Raw genomic sequence first — 15,971 nt, 5'->3', positions numbered from 1 at the left:
CTCTAATACATATTTAGTGGATGCAAATGCCAAAGAAGCCCTTGTTGTAGCTAAATAACAAATAACCTGGGACAATGGCAGAGATGAGTGAGGTGAAAATTGTTAGAATGTGTACCACTTCTTTTTTTCTTTTTTTGCTTTGTGGAAATTAGCAGACGAACCAAATGAAATCATCCATTTGATAAACATTTACAGTTATTTTTCTAGAATGGAAGAAAATAAACACAATTTGAGAGGATGAATACATATTACAAGTATTTCGCTACACTGGCAATAACATCTGCCAAATATGTGAATGTGAATAATAACTTCTTGTGTTCTTATAAAACAGTAGGCCTAGGCTACATTATTTTTTATGTAAACCTTATTGAAAACATATTAACAAGTTAAAAGTGCACAATAATAAGTGAAAGGTACTTTTTACAATCTAAAAGTGAAATATACTTTTTACAATCTAAAATGGTGATCATCATAAGCATATGTAGGTAGGCACAGGGTTCTTCACATAACAGATAGTTGAAGGGTTGGCAAAACGAGGAGCGACGCTGGGTCTGGAGTAGATCAAGTAGGAGGGCTCAGCACACACTCGTATCTTCATGATGGGTCTTCCACCATCATCACCAATGAGACCATGGACTGTGGCTCCCCCTGTGGCGTAGCTGGGGAAACCGACACCTTTACATGGGAAAATGTGTATCTCCCCCCAGCGGAGAGTCCCAACTCATCCTCTTCTTGGTTCCAAGGCCTCTCTCCGCACGCAATGGCAGTTGATCCGGTGGCGCGCTAGACACAAACGACAACGGGGTGGGTTTTGGACACAGAAGAGAAGTAATGTCTCTGTTCAGGATGGATACGATGGAGAATGGTGGACAACTTGCGGAACTGGTCCATTAATGCCCTTTAAGTGGCGTCACATTTTTTTCCCCTTTAATTAGACTCTCGTCAATTTCCAGAAGTTATCCTTTGAGTGTGGCATATATGGACTGACTAGAACCTGAAATAGATAAACATGCCTAATGTATGTTCACCTCAGGGTGATTTAATGAAAGAGACTAGAAATAATGTCTGATATAGGCCTAATAATTGTTGTGGACATATAGTACCTTGACAAAACAGTCGTTGGATAATAAGCAGACCCTGATGTTTCACATGCGATGACATCACCTGGTTTCAATGATGTTTCTAGAGACAATATCTCTTTCATCATCACTCAATACCTAGGTTTACCTCCACTGTATTCACATCCTACCATACCTATGTCTGTACGTCTGTACATTATACCTTGAAGCTATTTTATCGCCCCCAGAAACCTCCTTTTACGCTCTGTTCCGGACGTCCTAGATAACCAATTGTCATAGCTTTTAGCCGTACCCTTATCCTACTACTCCTCTGTTCCTCTGGTGATGTAGAGGTGAATCCAGGCCCTGCAGTGCCTAGCTCCACTCCTATTCCCCAGGCGCTCTCTTTTGATAACTTCTGTAACCGTAATAGCCTTGGTTTCATGCATGTTAACATTAGAAGCCTCCTCCCTAAGTTTGTTTTATTCACTGCTTTAGCACACACTGCCAACCCGGATGTTCTAGCCTTGTCTGAGTCCTGGCTTAGGAAGACCACCAAAAACTCTGAAATCTCCATCCCAAACTACAACATTTTCAGACAAGATAGAACGGCCAAAATAGGGCGGTGTTGCAATCTACTGCAGAAGGAGCCTGCAGAGTTCTGTCCAACTATCCAGGTCTGTACCCAAACAATTTGAACTTCTAATTCTAAAAATCCAACTCTCTAAAAACAAGTCTCTCACTGTTGCCGCCTGCTATAGACCACCCTCTGCCCCCAGCTGTGCTCTGGACACCATATGTGAACTGATTGCTCCCATCTATCTTCAGAGCTTGTGCTGCTAGGTGACCTAAACTGGAACATGCTTAACACCCCAGCCATTCTACAATCTAAGCTTGATGCCCTCAATCTCACACAAATTATCAATGAACCTACCAGGTACCACCCCAAAGCCGTTAACACGGGCACCCTCATAGATATCATCCTAAACAACTTCCCTCTAAATACACCTCTGCTGTTTTCAACCAAGATCTCAGCGATCACTGCCTCATTGACTGCATCCGTAATTGGTCAGCGGTCAAGCGACCTCCACTCATCACTGTCAAATGCTCCCTGAAACACTTCAGCGTGCAGGCCTTTCTAATCTACCTGTCCCGGGTATCCTGGAAGGATATTGACCTCATCCCATCAGTAGAGGATGCCTGGTTATTTTTTAAAATGCCTTCCTCATCATCTTAAATAAGCATGCCCCATTCAAGAAATTTAGAACCAGGAACAGATATAGCCCTTGGTCCTCTCCAGACCTGACTACCCTTAACCAACACAAAAACATCCTATGGCATTCTGCGTTATAGCATCAAACAGCCACCGTGATATGCAACTTTTCAGGGAAGTTAGAAAGCAATATACACAGGCAGTTAGAAAAGCCAAGGCAGTTGCATCCTGCAACACAAACTCAAAAAAGTTCTGGGACACTGTAAAGTCCATGGAGAATAAGAACACCTCCTCTCAGCTGCCCACTGCACTGAGGATAGGAAACTCTGTCACCACCAATAAATCCACTATAATTGAACATTTCAATAAGCATTTTTCTACGGCTGACCATGCTTTCCACCTGGCTACCCCTACCCCGGTCAACTGCGCTGTACTCCGCACAGCAACTCGCCCAAGCCTTCCCCATTTCTCCTTCTCCCAAATCCAGTCAGCTGATGTTCTGAAAGAGCTGCAAAATATGGACCCCTACAAATCAGCCGGGCTAGACAATCTGGACCCTTTCTAAAATGATCTGCCGAAATTGTTGCAACCCCTATTACTAGCCTGTTTAACCTCTCTTGTCGTCTGAGATTTCCAAAGATTGGAAAGCAGCTGCGGTCATCCCCCTCTTCAAAAGGGGGGACACTCTAGACTCAAACTGTTACAAAGTTAACAAACAGATTACCTACCTTTTCAAATCCCGCCGCGCCTTCTCCGCTATGCAATCTGGTTTCAGAGCTGGTCATGGGTGCACCTCAGCCACGCTCAAGGTCCTAAACGATATCTTAACCACCATCGACAAGAAACAATACTGTGCAGCGTATTCATTGACCTGGCCAAGGCATTCGACTCTGTCAATCACCACATCGTCATCGACAGACTCGATAGCCTTGGTTTCTCAAATTATTGGTTCACCAACTACTTCTCTGACAAAGTTCAGAGTGTCAAATCGGAGGGGCTGTTGTCCGGGCCTCTGGCAGTCTCTATGGGGGTGCCACAGGGTCCAATTCTTGGGCTGACTCTCTTCTCTGTATACATCAATGATGTTGCTCTTGCTGCTGGTGAGTCTCTGATCCATCTCTATGCAGACGACACCGTTCTGTATACTTCTGGCCCTTCTTTGGACACTGTGTTAACAACCCTCCAGATGAGCTTCAATGCCATACAACTCTCCTTGCGTGGCCTCCAACTGCTCTTTAATACAAGTAAAACTAAATGCATGCTCTTCAACTGATCACTGCCTGTAACTGCCTGCCCGTCCAGCATCACTACTCTGGACAGTTCTGACTTAGAATATGTGGACAACAACAAATACCTAGGTGTCTGGTTAGACTGTAAACTCTCCTTCCAAACTCACATCAAACATCTCCAATCCAAAGTTAGGCTGGTTAGGCTTCCTATTTCGCAACAAAGCCTCCTTCACTCATGCTGCCAAACATACCCTCGTAAAACTGACCATCCTACCGATCCTCGACTTCGGCAATGTCATTTACTAAATTGCAGTGCCATCCGTTTTGTCACCCCATATACTACCCACCACTGCGACCCGTACGCCCTCGTTGGCTGGCCCTCGCTTCATACTCGTCGCCAAACCCACCGGCTCCAGGTCATCTACAAGACCCTGCTTATCTCAGCTCGCTGATCACCATAGCAGCACCCACCTGTAGCAGGCGCTCCAGCAGGTATATCTCTCTGGTCACCCCCAAAACCATTTCTTCCTTTGGCCGCCTCTCCTTCCAGTTTTCTGCTGCCAATGACTGGAACGAACTACAAAAATCTCTGAAACTGGAAACACTTATCTCCCTCACTAGCTTTAAGCACCAGCTGTCAGAGTAGCTCACAGATTACTGCACCTGTACATAGCCCATCTGTAATTTAGCCCAAACAACTACCTCTTCCCCTACGGTATTTATTTATTTATTTATTTTGCTCCTTTGCACCCCATTATTTTAATTTCTACTTTGCAAATTCTTCCACTGTAAATCTACCATTCCAGTGTTTTACTTGCTATATTGTATTTACTTCGTCACCATGGCCTTTACCTCCCTTATCTCACCTCATATATATATGTAGACTTATTTTTCTACTGTATTATTGACTGTATATTTGTTTTACTCCATGTGTAACTCTGTGTTGCTTTGCTTTATCTTGGCCAGGTCACAATTGTAAATGAGAACTTGTTCTCAACTTGCCTACCTGGTTAAATAAAGGTGAAATAAAATAATAAAAAATGTTGTTCTTGATGTCTTTTCTGTCTCCTACAAGGAATGTCCCCAACTTGTCCATCAACTGCAAATGATAACATTCCATATTAGCACTCATCAATACCCACCAATATTCATTTTTACATCAGCACTGAAATTATACAGTGGTTGCAAAAATATATTAGTTTTACCTGACTAAATGTCAGCATCTTGTCTTGAGAGTCCTGAATGACATAAGCAATCAGTCCCAGATAGATAGTGTGCTTCTTCTTGCCCTAACGTTGGTTCTACCTTTGCTGAACACTGCTGGATGGAGTCTGGAAAGGTAGGAGAGTTCCCATGATGTCCTGTGTCATGATCTCCATCTTGTTCGTTGAGTTCTTCTCACACCAAGTCACACACGGAGCACTGATATCAGAACCTTCCTCAGTGGAACTGTGGATCTAGAATGATGCAGTCCCAAACCTCTCAATATACAGTGCTTTGCGAAAGTATTCGGCCCCCTTGAACTTTGTGACCTTTTGCCACATTTCAGGCTTCAAACATAAAGATATAAAACTGTATTTTTTTGTGAAGAATCAACAACAAGTGGGACACATTTATTGGATATTTCTAACTTTTTTTAACAAATCAAAAACGGAGAAATTGGGCGTGCAAAATTATTCAGCCCCCTTAAGTTAATACTTTGTAGCGGCACCTTTTGCTGCGATTACAGCTGTAAGTCGCTTGGGGTATGTCTCTATCAGTTTTGCACATTGAGAGACTGACATTTTTTCCCATTCCTCCTTGCAAAACAGCTCGAACTCAGTGAGGTTGGATGGAGAGCATTTGTGAACAGCAGTTTTCAGTTCTTTCCACAGATTCTCGATTGGATTCAGGACTGGACTTTGACTTGGCCATTCTAACACCTGGATATGTTTATTTTTTAACCATTCCATTGTAGATTTTTTGTTTTGGATCATTGTCTTGTTGGAAGACAAATCTCCGTCCCAGTCTCAGGTCTTTTGCAGACTCCATCAGGTTCTTCCAGAATGGTCCTGTATTTGGCTCCATCCATCTTCCCATCAATTTTAACCATCTTCCCTGTCCCTGCTGAAGAAAAGCAGGCCCAAACCATGATGCTGCCACCACCATGTTTGACAGTGGGGATGGTGTGTTCAGGGTGATGGGCTGTGTTGTTTTTACGCCAAACATAACGTTTTGCATTGTTGCCAAAAAGTTCCATTTTGGTTTCATCTGACCAGAGCACCTTCTTCCACATGTTTGGTGTGTCTCCCAGGTGGCTTGTGGCAAACGTTAAACAACACTTTTTATGGATATCTTTAAGAAATGGCTTTCTTCTTGCCACTCTTCCATAAAGGCCAGATATGTGCAATATACGACTGATTGTTGTCCCATGGACAGAGTCTCCCACCTCAGCTGTAGATCTCTGCAGTTCATCCAGAGTGATCATGGGCCTCTTGGCTGCATCTCTGATCAGTCTTCTCCTTGTATGAGCTGAAAGTTTAGAGGGACGGCCAGGTCTTGGTAGATTTGCAGTGGTCTGATACTCCTTCCATTTCAATATTATCGCTTGCACAGTGCTCCTTGGGATGTTTAAAGCTTGGAAAATCTTTTTGTATCCAAATCTGGCTTTAAACTTCTTCACTACAGTATCTCGGACCTGCATGGTGTGTTCCTTGTTCTTCATGATGCTCTCTGCGCTTTTAACGGACCTCTGAGACTATCACAGTGCAGGTGCATTTGAGACTTGATTACACACAGGTGGATTGTATTTATCATCATTAGTCATTTAGGTCAACATTGGATCATTCAGAGATCCTCACTGAACTTCTGGAGAGAGTTTGTTGCACTGAAAGTAAAGGGGCTGAATAATTTTGCACGCCCAATTTTTCAGTTTTTGATTTGTTAAAAAAGTTTGAAATATCCAATAAATGTCGTTCCACTTCATGATTGTGTCCCACTTGTTGTTGATTCTTCACAAATATACAGTTTTATATCTTTATGTTTGAAGCCTGAAATGTGGCAAAAGGTCGCAAAGTTCAAGGGGGCCGAATACTTTCGCAAGGCACTGTATGTCCTGCTGGAACAATACCAGGGAGAAGGTGTTCAACAGGACAGGGCCCTGAGGGGTACATGTCCAGTTTGTCCTTCTCTTTAGAATATTCTTATTTTTAGTTAATCAGTCTTATACTAGAATTTTAATTTAATTAAATAAATACATTATTATATGACAAACTTACAAGCCTGTTAACTCAAAACTCATAATGTTAATAGCTATTGTCCAGAACTAGTTCATGCGTTTAGTATGGTTGATTTGTTTCCCATTTTACGCTTTGGTAGACTTCTTCAGGATCGATGTCCCTTCCATGGGATGGTTGGGCTAACGTAGGCTAATGTGATAAGTATGAGGTTGTAAGTAACAGGAAAACAAGAAAATTTCCCAGGACATAGACATATTGGCAGAAAGCTTAAATTCATGCTAATCTAACTGCACTGTCCAATTTACAGTAGCTATTACAGTGAATGAATACCATACTATTGTTTGAGGAGAGTGCACAATTTTGAACATGAAAAATTATGAATAAACCAATTAGGTACATTTGGGCAGTCTTGATACAACATTTTGAACAGAAATGCAATGGTTCATTGGATAAGTCTAAAACTTTGCACAGACACTGATGCCATCTAGTAGCCAAAATCTAAATTGCACATGGGCTGGAATAATAGATAATGGGCTTTCTCTTGCATTTCAAAGATGATGGTACCAAAAAAATATATTTATTTTATTTTATTTTATTTATTTTTCTTTGTATTATCCTTTACCAGATCTATTGCGTTATATTCTGCTACATTCCCTTCACATTTCCATAAACTTCTAAATGTTTCCTTTCAAATGGTACCAAGATTATGCATATCCCTGCTTCAGGGCCTGAGCTACAGGCAATTTGATTTCAGTATGTCATTTTCGGAGAAAATTGAGGTTAAGTACTTGGTTCTTACATTTTGTATGAACTTTTCCTAAGCCTGTCCAAGATATATAATGTCTATCAAACATTTTGTATCCCAATGCTCTTTTTCTTACTCTGGTGATTAACCCCCCCCCCAAAAAAATATATATATTTGAATGTATAGTGTAATTCACATATTCAAATATGAAAATATAGTGTATGGGGCCGTTTATAGTCTGCCCACCCCACATTTAGTCTAATTTGGGTAGGCCTGCAAAAGTGACATTTTTGAAAAGTTGAATGTGAGATCTATCGGAGGGCTTTTTCTTTTCTCAAGCAGATTTAAATGTAAAGATATTCGGGATCACTCAACACCTATTGGAAAGCCATTCTGGTATGTCTTTGGTATTCACATTTGTGTTCTTATCCTGCTGGGTTCTCTATCCCAGGGTTAGGTATTCAGAAGACTGATGTATTTTTAATTAAAAACTACAGGCTTGGGTCAAATCCAATACAACACAACACAGAGTGAAACACTATATTTTCAAGATATATTTTTAATTAAAAACTACAGGCTTGGTTCAAATCCAATACAACACAACACAGAGTGAAACACTCTATTTTCAAGTATTGTGCTAGCAGCGTCATGTTATGGATAAGTGTTCCAAGATATTGAGTGTTTTTGAGCAGTCCACTCTCAGTCCTGACTGAAATCTGCTTGAAAATCAGATACATGATTTGAATATTGCTGTCCATCAATGATTTCCACCCAAATGTACTGTGCTTGAGCAATTTTGACAAAAGCAATGGATACATTTATCCCTATAAGAGATGTTCAAAGTTGGTAGAATCTTATTCACAATGATTCACAGCTGTAATGGCTTTCACTAGGCACGTCGTGTGGGAATGAGTTTCCATGTTGTTCAGTAATCAGTACTTGTCCTCTCAAAATGTAAGTTTATTTTACTAAACTAACTGCTAATACGGAAACGATACTGTACTGAACCACCAGTTGAAAAAATGTGATTAGGGAAATTAACATATGGTGTGCTGCACGAGTTTTACGATTTCAGATGGTCACACCCATATTGATCAGACGAAACGTACCTCAAAGCATGTTGAAAAACGGAGCACACTGTTTTGGGTAAACATGTAGTTTAGTACAAAGAGTCAAGCCACATAGAAAACTGAGGCGAGCCAAACCCACCCACTGGTTGGTTCTTCCATTTTCAACAGACATTTTGTCTGATTGAATTCATGAACTCAAATTTCTTATGAGGATACTGACCTCAGTGATACAGAATGTCTGCGTGTGATAATCATGTGCAAAATAAAAAACAAAATTACAATAAGACCTATATACCCGGCTCACGTGCGTAACAACCTGTTGTCCTTCAATTAGGCTGTTAAGATATTATAGCCTACATTTATTTTGTAGTATGATCAAACGTCTTATTTCGATAATTGCCCCTAAATACTAAAGAAAAACCGGTAATTCATCTGGTTGGGTTAGATTTAGGCCAAGCTGTGAATTACAAACATTCCATGAGATAACCTGCGTTAATGTAATTAGCATGACGTTTTAAGTAAACAATATTCCCAAGGACATAGACATGTCTTATGTGGGCAGAAAGCTTAAATTCCTATTAATCTAACTGCACTGTCCAATTTACAGTAGCTATTGCAATGGAAAAATATCATGCTAATGTTTGAGGAGAGTGCACAACAAAAAACTTTTATCACAGCAACTGGTCTGATAAATTCACCTCTGAAGGTAAATAATGTACTTACATTCAGTAATCTTGCTCTGATTTGTCATCCCGAGGGCCAATCCATCTAGATGTGTGAAGGTTAGTGTATTTTCTGTAGGGAAGCTAATTATCCATCATTCCTGGGAGAGTGTAAACTTAAATGTATCAATTGACCAATTCGGCACATTTGGTCAGACTAGATACAGCATTTTGAACAGTGATCCAATGGTTCATTGGATCCGTCTAAAACTTTGCAAACACACTGCTGCTATTTAGTGGCCAAAATCTAAACTGCGCCTAGACTCTTAAGTGATATCATGGCCTTTCTCTTGCATTTCAAAGATGATGGAAAATGCATGTTTTTTTATTTTGTATTATCTTTGACCAGATATAATGTGTTATATTCACCTACATTAACATTTCCACAAACTTCATAGTGTTTCCTTTCTAATGGCATCAAAAATATACATTGCTTGCTTCAGGTTCTGAGCTACAGGCAGTTAGATTTGGGTCTGTCATTTCAGACGAAAATTGAAGAAAAGTGTCCTGTTTTTTTTTTCTCCTGGAAAAATGGAACTGATAAATGGGGTGAGAATCATTGGAATGTGGGTAGGGCCTTCAGGCTAAATTAACAAACAACTTAGTTTGTGGAAAATAGCCTACCCAAATCACATCATCCCTGGGATTTGAGGAGGCTGTATTGGTATAAATATACTATTTTACACTACTAACACTAATTTGGGATCAATTTCTAGGCCTAAATGCCAAAAAGGGGACATTAAACATCAGCATACTTCATCTCATAACTCTATAAATTCTGGATTTATTTGCCTTTATTTAAGCAGACAAGTCATTGAGAACACATGGGTCATGTTCGAGAGGATCAAACAGCAGTGTATTATGGGTAAATTGTGAGACTGACCAATACAAATGATAATTCAATGTTATTTATGATGCAAGAAGATTTGTAGATCAGTCAGTCGGCAGTCGCCTGCAGTCGTTTTAATGCTCTCGTACACGGCCATTCCCTTCTACATTAATGACCTGACCAAGAGTAATACATCTTGCAGCAAAGCAGAAAAACTGATGACATTGGGTTGAAGCAACCGACTGCAGAAGAAAGTTGAAGAGTGAAGTGTGGTGCATCTGACAGCCTAAAGTCGGACACTGATGTGGTTTTCCAACAGCAAGGCTCAGTGAAACATGGCAGTGTTCCCATTGTTTATAAAAGTTTTACTTTGTAATGACTCCCAACATTATATCACATATTCACAAACTGGAAAAATACAATGAGGATACCAGCCATTAGGAACACCTTCCACCCCCCTCATTAATCTGAATTAATGTCAACATTAAAGTTTTGAAAATGTAGCTTTTAAAAGAAAGTGGTCTCTTGGCACAGTTTACCCCATGCCTACCAGTTTCTGTACTGAATTACTGTACTGGGTTCTGTTACACCCTGACCATAGTTAGCTTTGTATGTTTCTATGTTTTGTTTGGTCAGGGTGTGATCTGAGTGGGCATTCTATGTTGGATGTCTTGTTTCTGTGTTTGGGCCTGATATGGTTCTCAATCAGAGGCAGGTGTTAGTCATTGTCTCTGATTGGGAACCATATTTAGGTAGCCTGTTTGGTGTTGGGTTTTGTGGGTGATTGTTCCTGTGTTTGTTGCACCAGATTGGGTTGTTTCGGGTTTCCACGGTTTCTTATTTGGTATTATACATTGTTCAAGTTGTCATCTTTATTAAAGATGTTTCTAAATAACCATGCTGCGTTTTGGTCCGCCTCTCCTTCACAGGAAGAATCGCGTAACAGCTTAACACTTAACAAAGACTTTATTCTATTCTACTGAGCCAGTTACTTTATGTTCGTATTCTTATTTTTTATTAGTTCATATTGTTGTTGCATTGTCGACAAGGAACCTGCAAGTAAGCATTTCGTTGGGTGATTTCTTTTTTCAGTTTTTCACAATTCCTGACATGTAATCCTAGTAAAATTCCCTGTCTTAGGTCAGGTAGGATCACCAATTTATTTTAAGAATGTGAAATGTCATAATAATAGTAAACAGAATAATTTATTTCAGCATTTATTTCTTTCATCACATTCCCAGTGGGTCAGTTTACATACACTCAATTAGTATTTGGTAGCATTGCCTCTAAATTGCTTAACTTGGGTCATGCATCTCGGGTAGCCTTCCACAAGCTTCCCACAATAAGTTGGGTGAATTTTGGCCCATTCCTCCTGACAGAGCTGGTGTAATTGAGTCAGGTTTGTAGGCCTCCTTGCTCACACACGCTTTTTCAGTTCTGCCCAAACATTTTCTATAGGATTGAGGTCAATGCTTTGTGATGGCCACTCCAATACCTTGACTTTGTTGTCCTTAAGCCATTTTGCCACAACTTTGGAAGTATGCTTGGGGTCATTGTCCATTTGGAAGACCCATTTGCGACCAAGCTTTAACTTCCTGACTGATGTCTTGAGATGTTGCTTCAATATATCCACATAATTTTACTGCTTAATGATGCCATCTATTTTGTGATGTGCACCAGGCCCTCCTGCAGCAAAGCACCCCCACAACATGTTGCTGCCACCCCCGTGCTTCACGGTTGGGATGGTGTTCTTCGGCTTGCAAGCCTCCTCCCTTTTCCTCCAAACGTAACAATGGTCATTATGGTCAAACAGTTCTATTTTTGTTTCATCAGACCAGAGGACATTTCTCCAAAAAGTACAATCTTTGTCCCCATGTGCAGTTGCAAACCGTAGTCTGGCTTTTTTATGGCAGTTTTGGACAGTGGCTTCTTACTTGCTGAGCGGCCTTTCAGGTTATGACTATATAGGACACGTTTTACTGTGAATATAGATACTTTTGTACCTTTTTCCTCCAGCAACTTCACTAGGTCCTTTGCTGTTGTTCTGGGATTGATTTGCACTTTTCGCACCAAAGTGGTTTCATCTCCAGGAGACAGAACGCATCTCTTTTAGAATGCATAAGATACTGTATTTACGATAGCACAGCTTCTCCCTTTGTCCCTCAGCCTTCCCGCTGTTTCACTCAAACCCAGAGCCTTTTCTTTTGTGGAACTAGCTGTCATATCTGTTCCGCCCGCTCGGGACGTTTTCCTTTATGATGTAATTTGTAATCGAGGTATGATTAATTCTGCGTATATGTAACTCTGTTTTGGAAAAACTGGTCTCGTGACAAGAATTGTATTCATCTATGTCCCAGTAATTCGTCCACTCAAGTCCTTTGACCATTTAGTCAAAAGGTGGGTGTGGCCAAAACTGTAAATTCCAAACGTTCCAATGTTATAGCCCTGTGAAAAATATTTACATATTTACTGCATGCAAATCACACAGGTAGCATAATCACTAAGCCTGTTTTAACTGTTGAACCGATAAATGGGGTAGGACAAATTAAAATCAACCCATAGATTAAGTCTTGATTCAAACACAGGGCCTATACAATGTAGTTCAAGTTAGTTTGCCAACACCAATTCCCTATGCTAACATGTTCTATGGTTGAGAATACTATTTCAGTAGGCCTATTCTCTCTTGTCATGTGTAATATGCCTGGCCTATTTACCTAAACTGTAACTGCATGTAATATGATTAACCACTAGATGGCAGTAGTAAGCCTATTTGAACACTTTACCACAACCTTCAACAAAGCCCTGGCAGAGTATCTTATATATTTTTAAAGTTGGTTCAGTCATAACATAAAGCAAGTCCTTTGGCTTAAAAAAAAGAACAGCATTGCCAACCCGGATGTTCTAGCTGTGTCTGAATCCTGGCTTAGGAAGACCACCAAAAATTCTGAAATGTTCATCCCAAACTACAACATTTTCAGACAAGATAGAACTGCCAAAAGGTCCGGTGTTGCAATCTACTGCAAAGATAGCCTGCAGAGTTCTGTCCTACTATCCTGGTGTGTACCCAAACAATTTCAACTTCTACTTTAGAAAATCTACCTCTCTAAAAGCAAGTCTCTCACTGTTGCCGCCTGCTATAGACCACCCTCTGCCCCTAGCTGTGCTCTGGACACCATATGTGAACTGATTGCTCCCATCTATCTTCAGAGCTCGTGCTGCTAGGCAACCTAAACTGGAACATGCTTAACACCCCAGCCATCCTACAATCTAAGCTTGATGCCCTCAATCTCACACAAATTATCAATGAACCTACCAGGTACCTCCCCAAAGCCTTAATCACGGGCACCCTCATAGATATCATCCTAACCAACTTGCCCTCTAAATACACCTCTGCTGTCTTCAACCAAGATCTCAGCGATCACTGCCTCATTGCCTGCATCCGTAATGGGTCAGCGGTCAAGCGACCTCCACTCATCACTGTCAAATGCTCCCTGAAACACTTCAGCAAGCAGGCCTTTCTAATCGACCTGGCCGGGGTATCCTGGAAGGATATTGATCTCATCCCGTCAGTAGAGGATGCCTGGTTATTTTTTTTAAATGCCTTCCAAACCATCTTAAATAAGCATGCCTCATTCAAGAAATTTAGAACCAGTAACAGATATAGCCCTTGGTTCTCCCCAGACCTGACTGCCCTTAACCAACACAAAAACATCCTATGGCATTCTGCATTAGCATCGAACAGCCCCCGTGATATGCAGCTGTTCAGGGAAGCTAGAAACCATTATACACAGGCAGTTAGAAAAGCCAAGGCTAGCTTTTTCAAGCAGAAATTTGCTTCCTACAACACTAACTCAAAAACGTTCTGGAACACTGTAAAGTCCATGGAGAATAGGAACACCTCCCAACTGCCCATTGCACTGAAGATAGGAAACACTGTTACCACTGATAAATCCACTATGATTGTGAATTTCAATAAGCATTTTTCTACGGCTGGCCATGCTTTCCACCTGGCTACTCCTACTCCGGTCAACAGCACTGCACCCCCCACAGCAATTCGCCCAAGCCTTCCCCATTTCTCCTTCTCCCAAATCCAGTCAGCTGATGTTCTGAAAGAGCTGCAAAATCTGGACCCCTACAAATCAACCGGGCTAGACAATCTGGACCCTTTCCTTCTAAAATTATCTGCCGAAATTGTTGCCACCCCTATTACTAGCCTGTTCAACCTCTCTTTCGTGTCGTCTGAGATTCCCAAAGATTGGAAAGCAGCTGCGGTCATCCCCCTCTTCAAAAGGGTGGACACTCCTGACCCAAACTGCTACAGACCTATATCTATCCTACCCTGCCTTTCTAAGGTCTTCGAACGCCAAGTCAACAAACAGATTACCGACCATTTCGAATCTCACCATACCTTCTCTGCTATGCAATCTGGTTTCAGAGCTGGTCATGGGTGCACCTCAGCCACGCTCAAGGTCCTAAACGATATCTTAACCGCCATCGATAAGAAACATTACTGTGCAGCCGTATTCATTGATCTGGCCAAGACTTTCGACTCTGTCAATCACCACATCCTCATCGGCAGACTCGACAGCCTTGGTTTCTCAAATGATTGCCTCGCCTGGTTCACCAACTACTTCTCTGATAGAGTTCAGTAGGACAAATCGGAGGGTCTGCTGTCCGGACCTCTGGAAGTCTCTATGGGGGTGCCACAGGGTTCAATTCTTGGACCGACTCTCTTCTCTGTATACATCAATGATGTCGCTCTTGCTGCTGGTGAGTCTCTGATCCACCTCTACGCAGACGACACCATTCTGTATACTTCTGGCCCTTCTTTGGACACTGTTTTAACAACCCTCCAGATGAGCTTCAATGCCATACAACTCTCATTCCGTGGCCTCCAACTGCTCTTAAATACAAGTTTAAGTTTAATATAAACTAAATGCATGCTCTTCAACTGATCACTGCCTGCAACTGCCCACCCGTCCAGCATCACTACTCTGGACGGTTCTGACTTAGAATATGTGGACAACTACAAATACCTAGGTGTCTGGTTAGACTGTAAACTCTCCTTCCAGACTCACATCAAACATCTCCAATCCAAAGTTAGGCTTGTTAGGCTTCCTATTTCGCAACAAAGCAATATCTAAACAGACGTACCAGACTTGTGGAACAATAGCTAAACAGACTGGTACCTGACTAGTGGAACGATAGCTAAACAGACTGGTACCAGACTAGTGGAACGATAGCTAAACAGACTGGTACCAGACTAGTGGAACGATAGCTAAACAGACTGGTACCAGACTAGTGGAACAATAGCTAAACAGACTGGTACCAGACTAGTGGAACGATAGAAAAACAGACTGGTACCAGACTAGTGGAACGATAGCTAAACAGACTGGTACCAGACTAGTGGAACGATAGCTAAACAGACTGGTACCAGACTAGTGGAACGATAGCTAAACAGACTGGTACCAGACTAGTGGAACGATAGAAAAACAGACTGGTACCAGACTAGTGGAACGATAGCTAAGCAGACTGGTACCAGACTAGTGGAACGATAGCTAAACAGACTGGTACCAGACTAGTGGAACGATAGCTAAACAGACTGGTACCAGACTAGTGGAACGATAGAAAAACAGACTGGTACCAGACTAGTGGAACGATAGCTAAACAGACTGGTACCAGACTAGTGGAACGATAGCTAAACAGACTGGTACCAGACTAGTGGAACGATAGCTAAACAGACTGGTACCAGACTAGTGGAACGATAGCTAAACAGACTGGTACCAGACTAGTGGAACGATAGCTAAACAGACTGGTACCAGACTAGTGGAACGATAGCTAAACAGACTGGTACCAGACTAGTGGAACGATAGCTAAACAGACTGGT

The sequence above is a fragment of the Oncorhynchus gorbuscha genome, linkage group LG24 (genome assembly GCF_021184085.1).
Source record: "Oncorhynchus gorbuscha isolate QuinsamMale2020 ecotype Even-year linkage group LG24, OgorEven_v1.0, whole genome shotgun sequence".
In the NCBI taxonomy this organism is placed as follows: Eukaryota; Metazoa; Chordata; class Actinopteri; order Salmoniformes; family Salmonidae; genus Oncorhynchus; species Oncorhynchus gorbuscha.
This window is presented reverse-complemented; position numbering follows the sequence as displayed.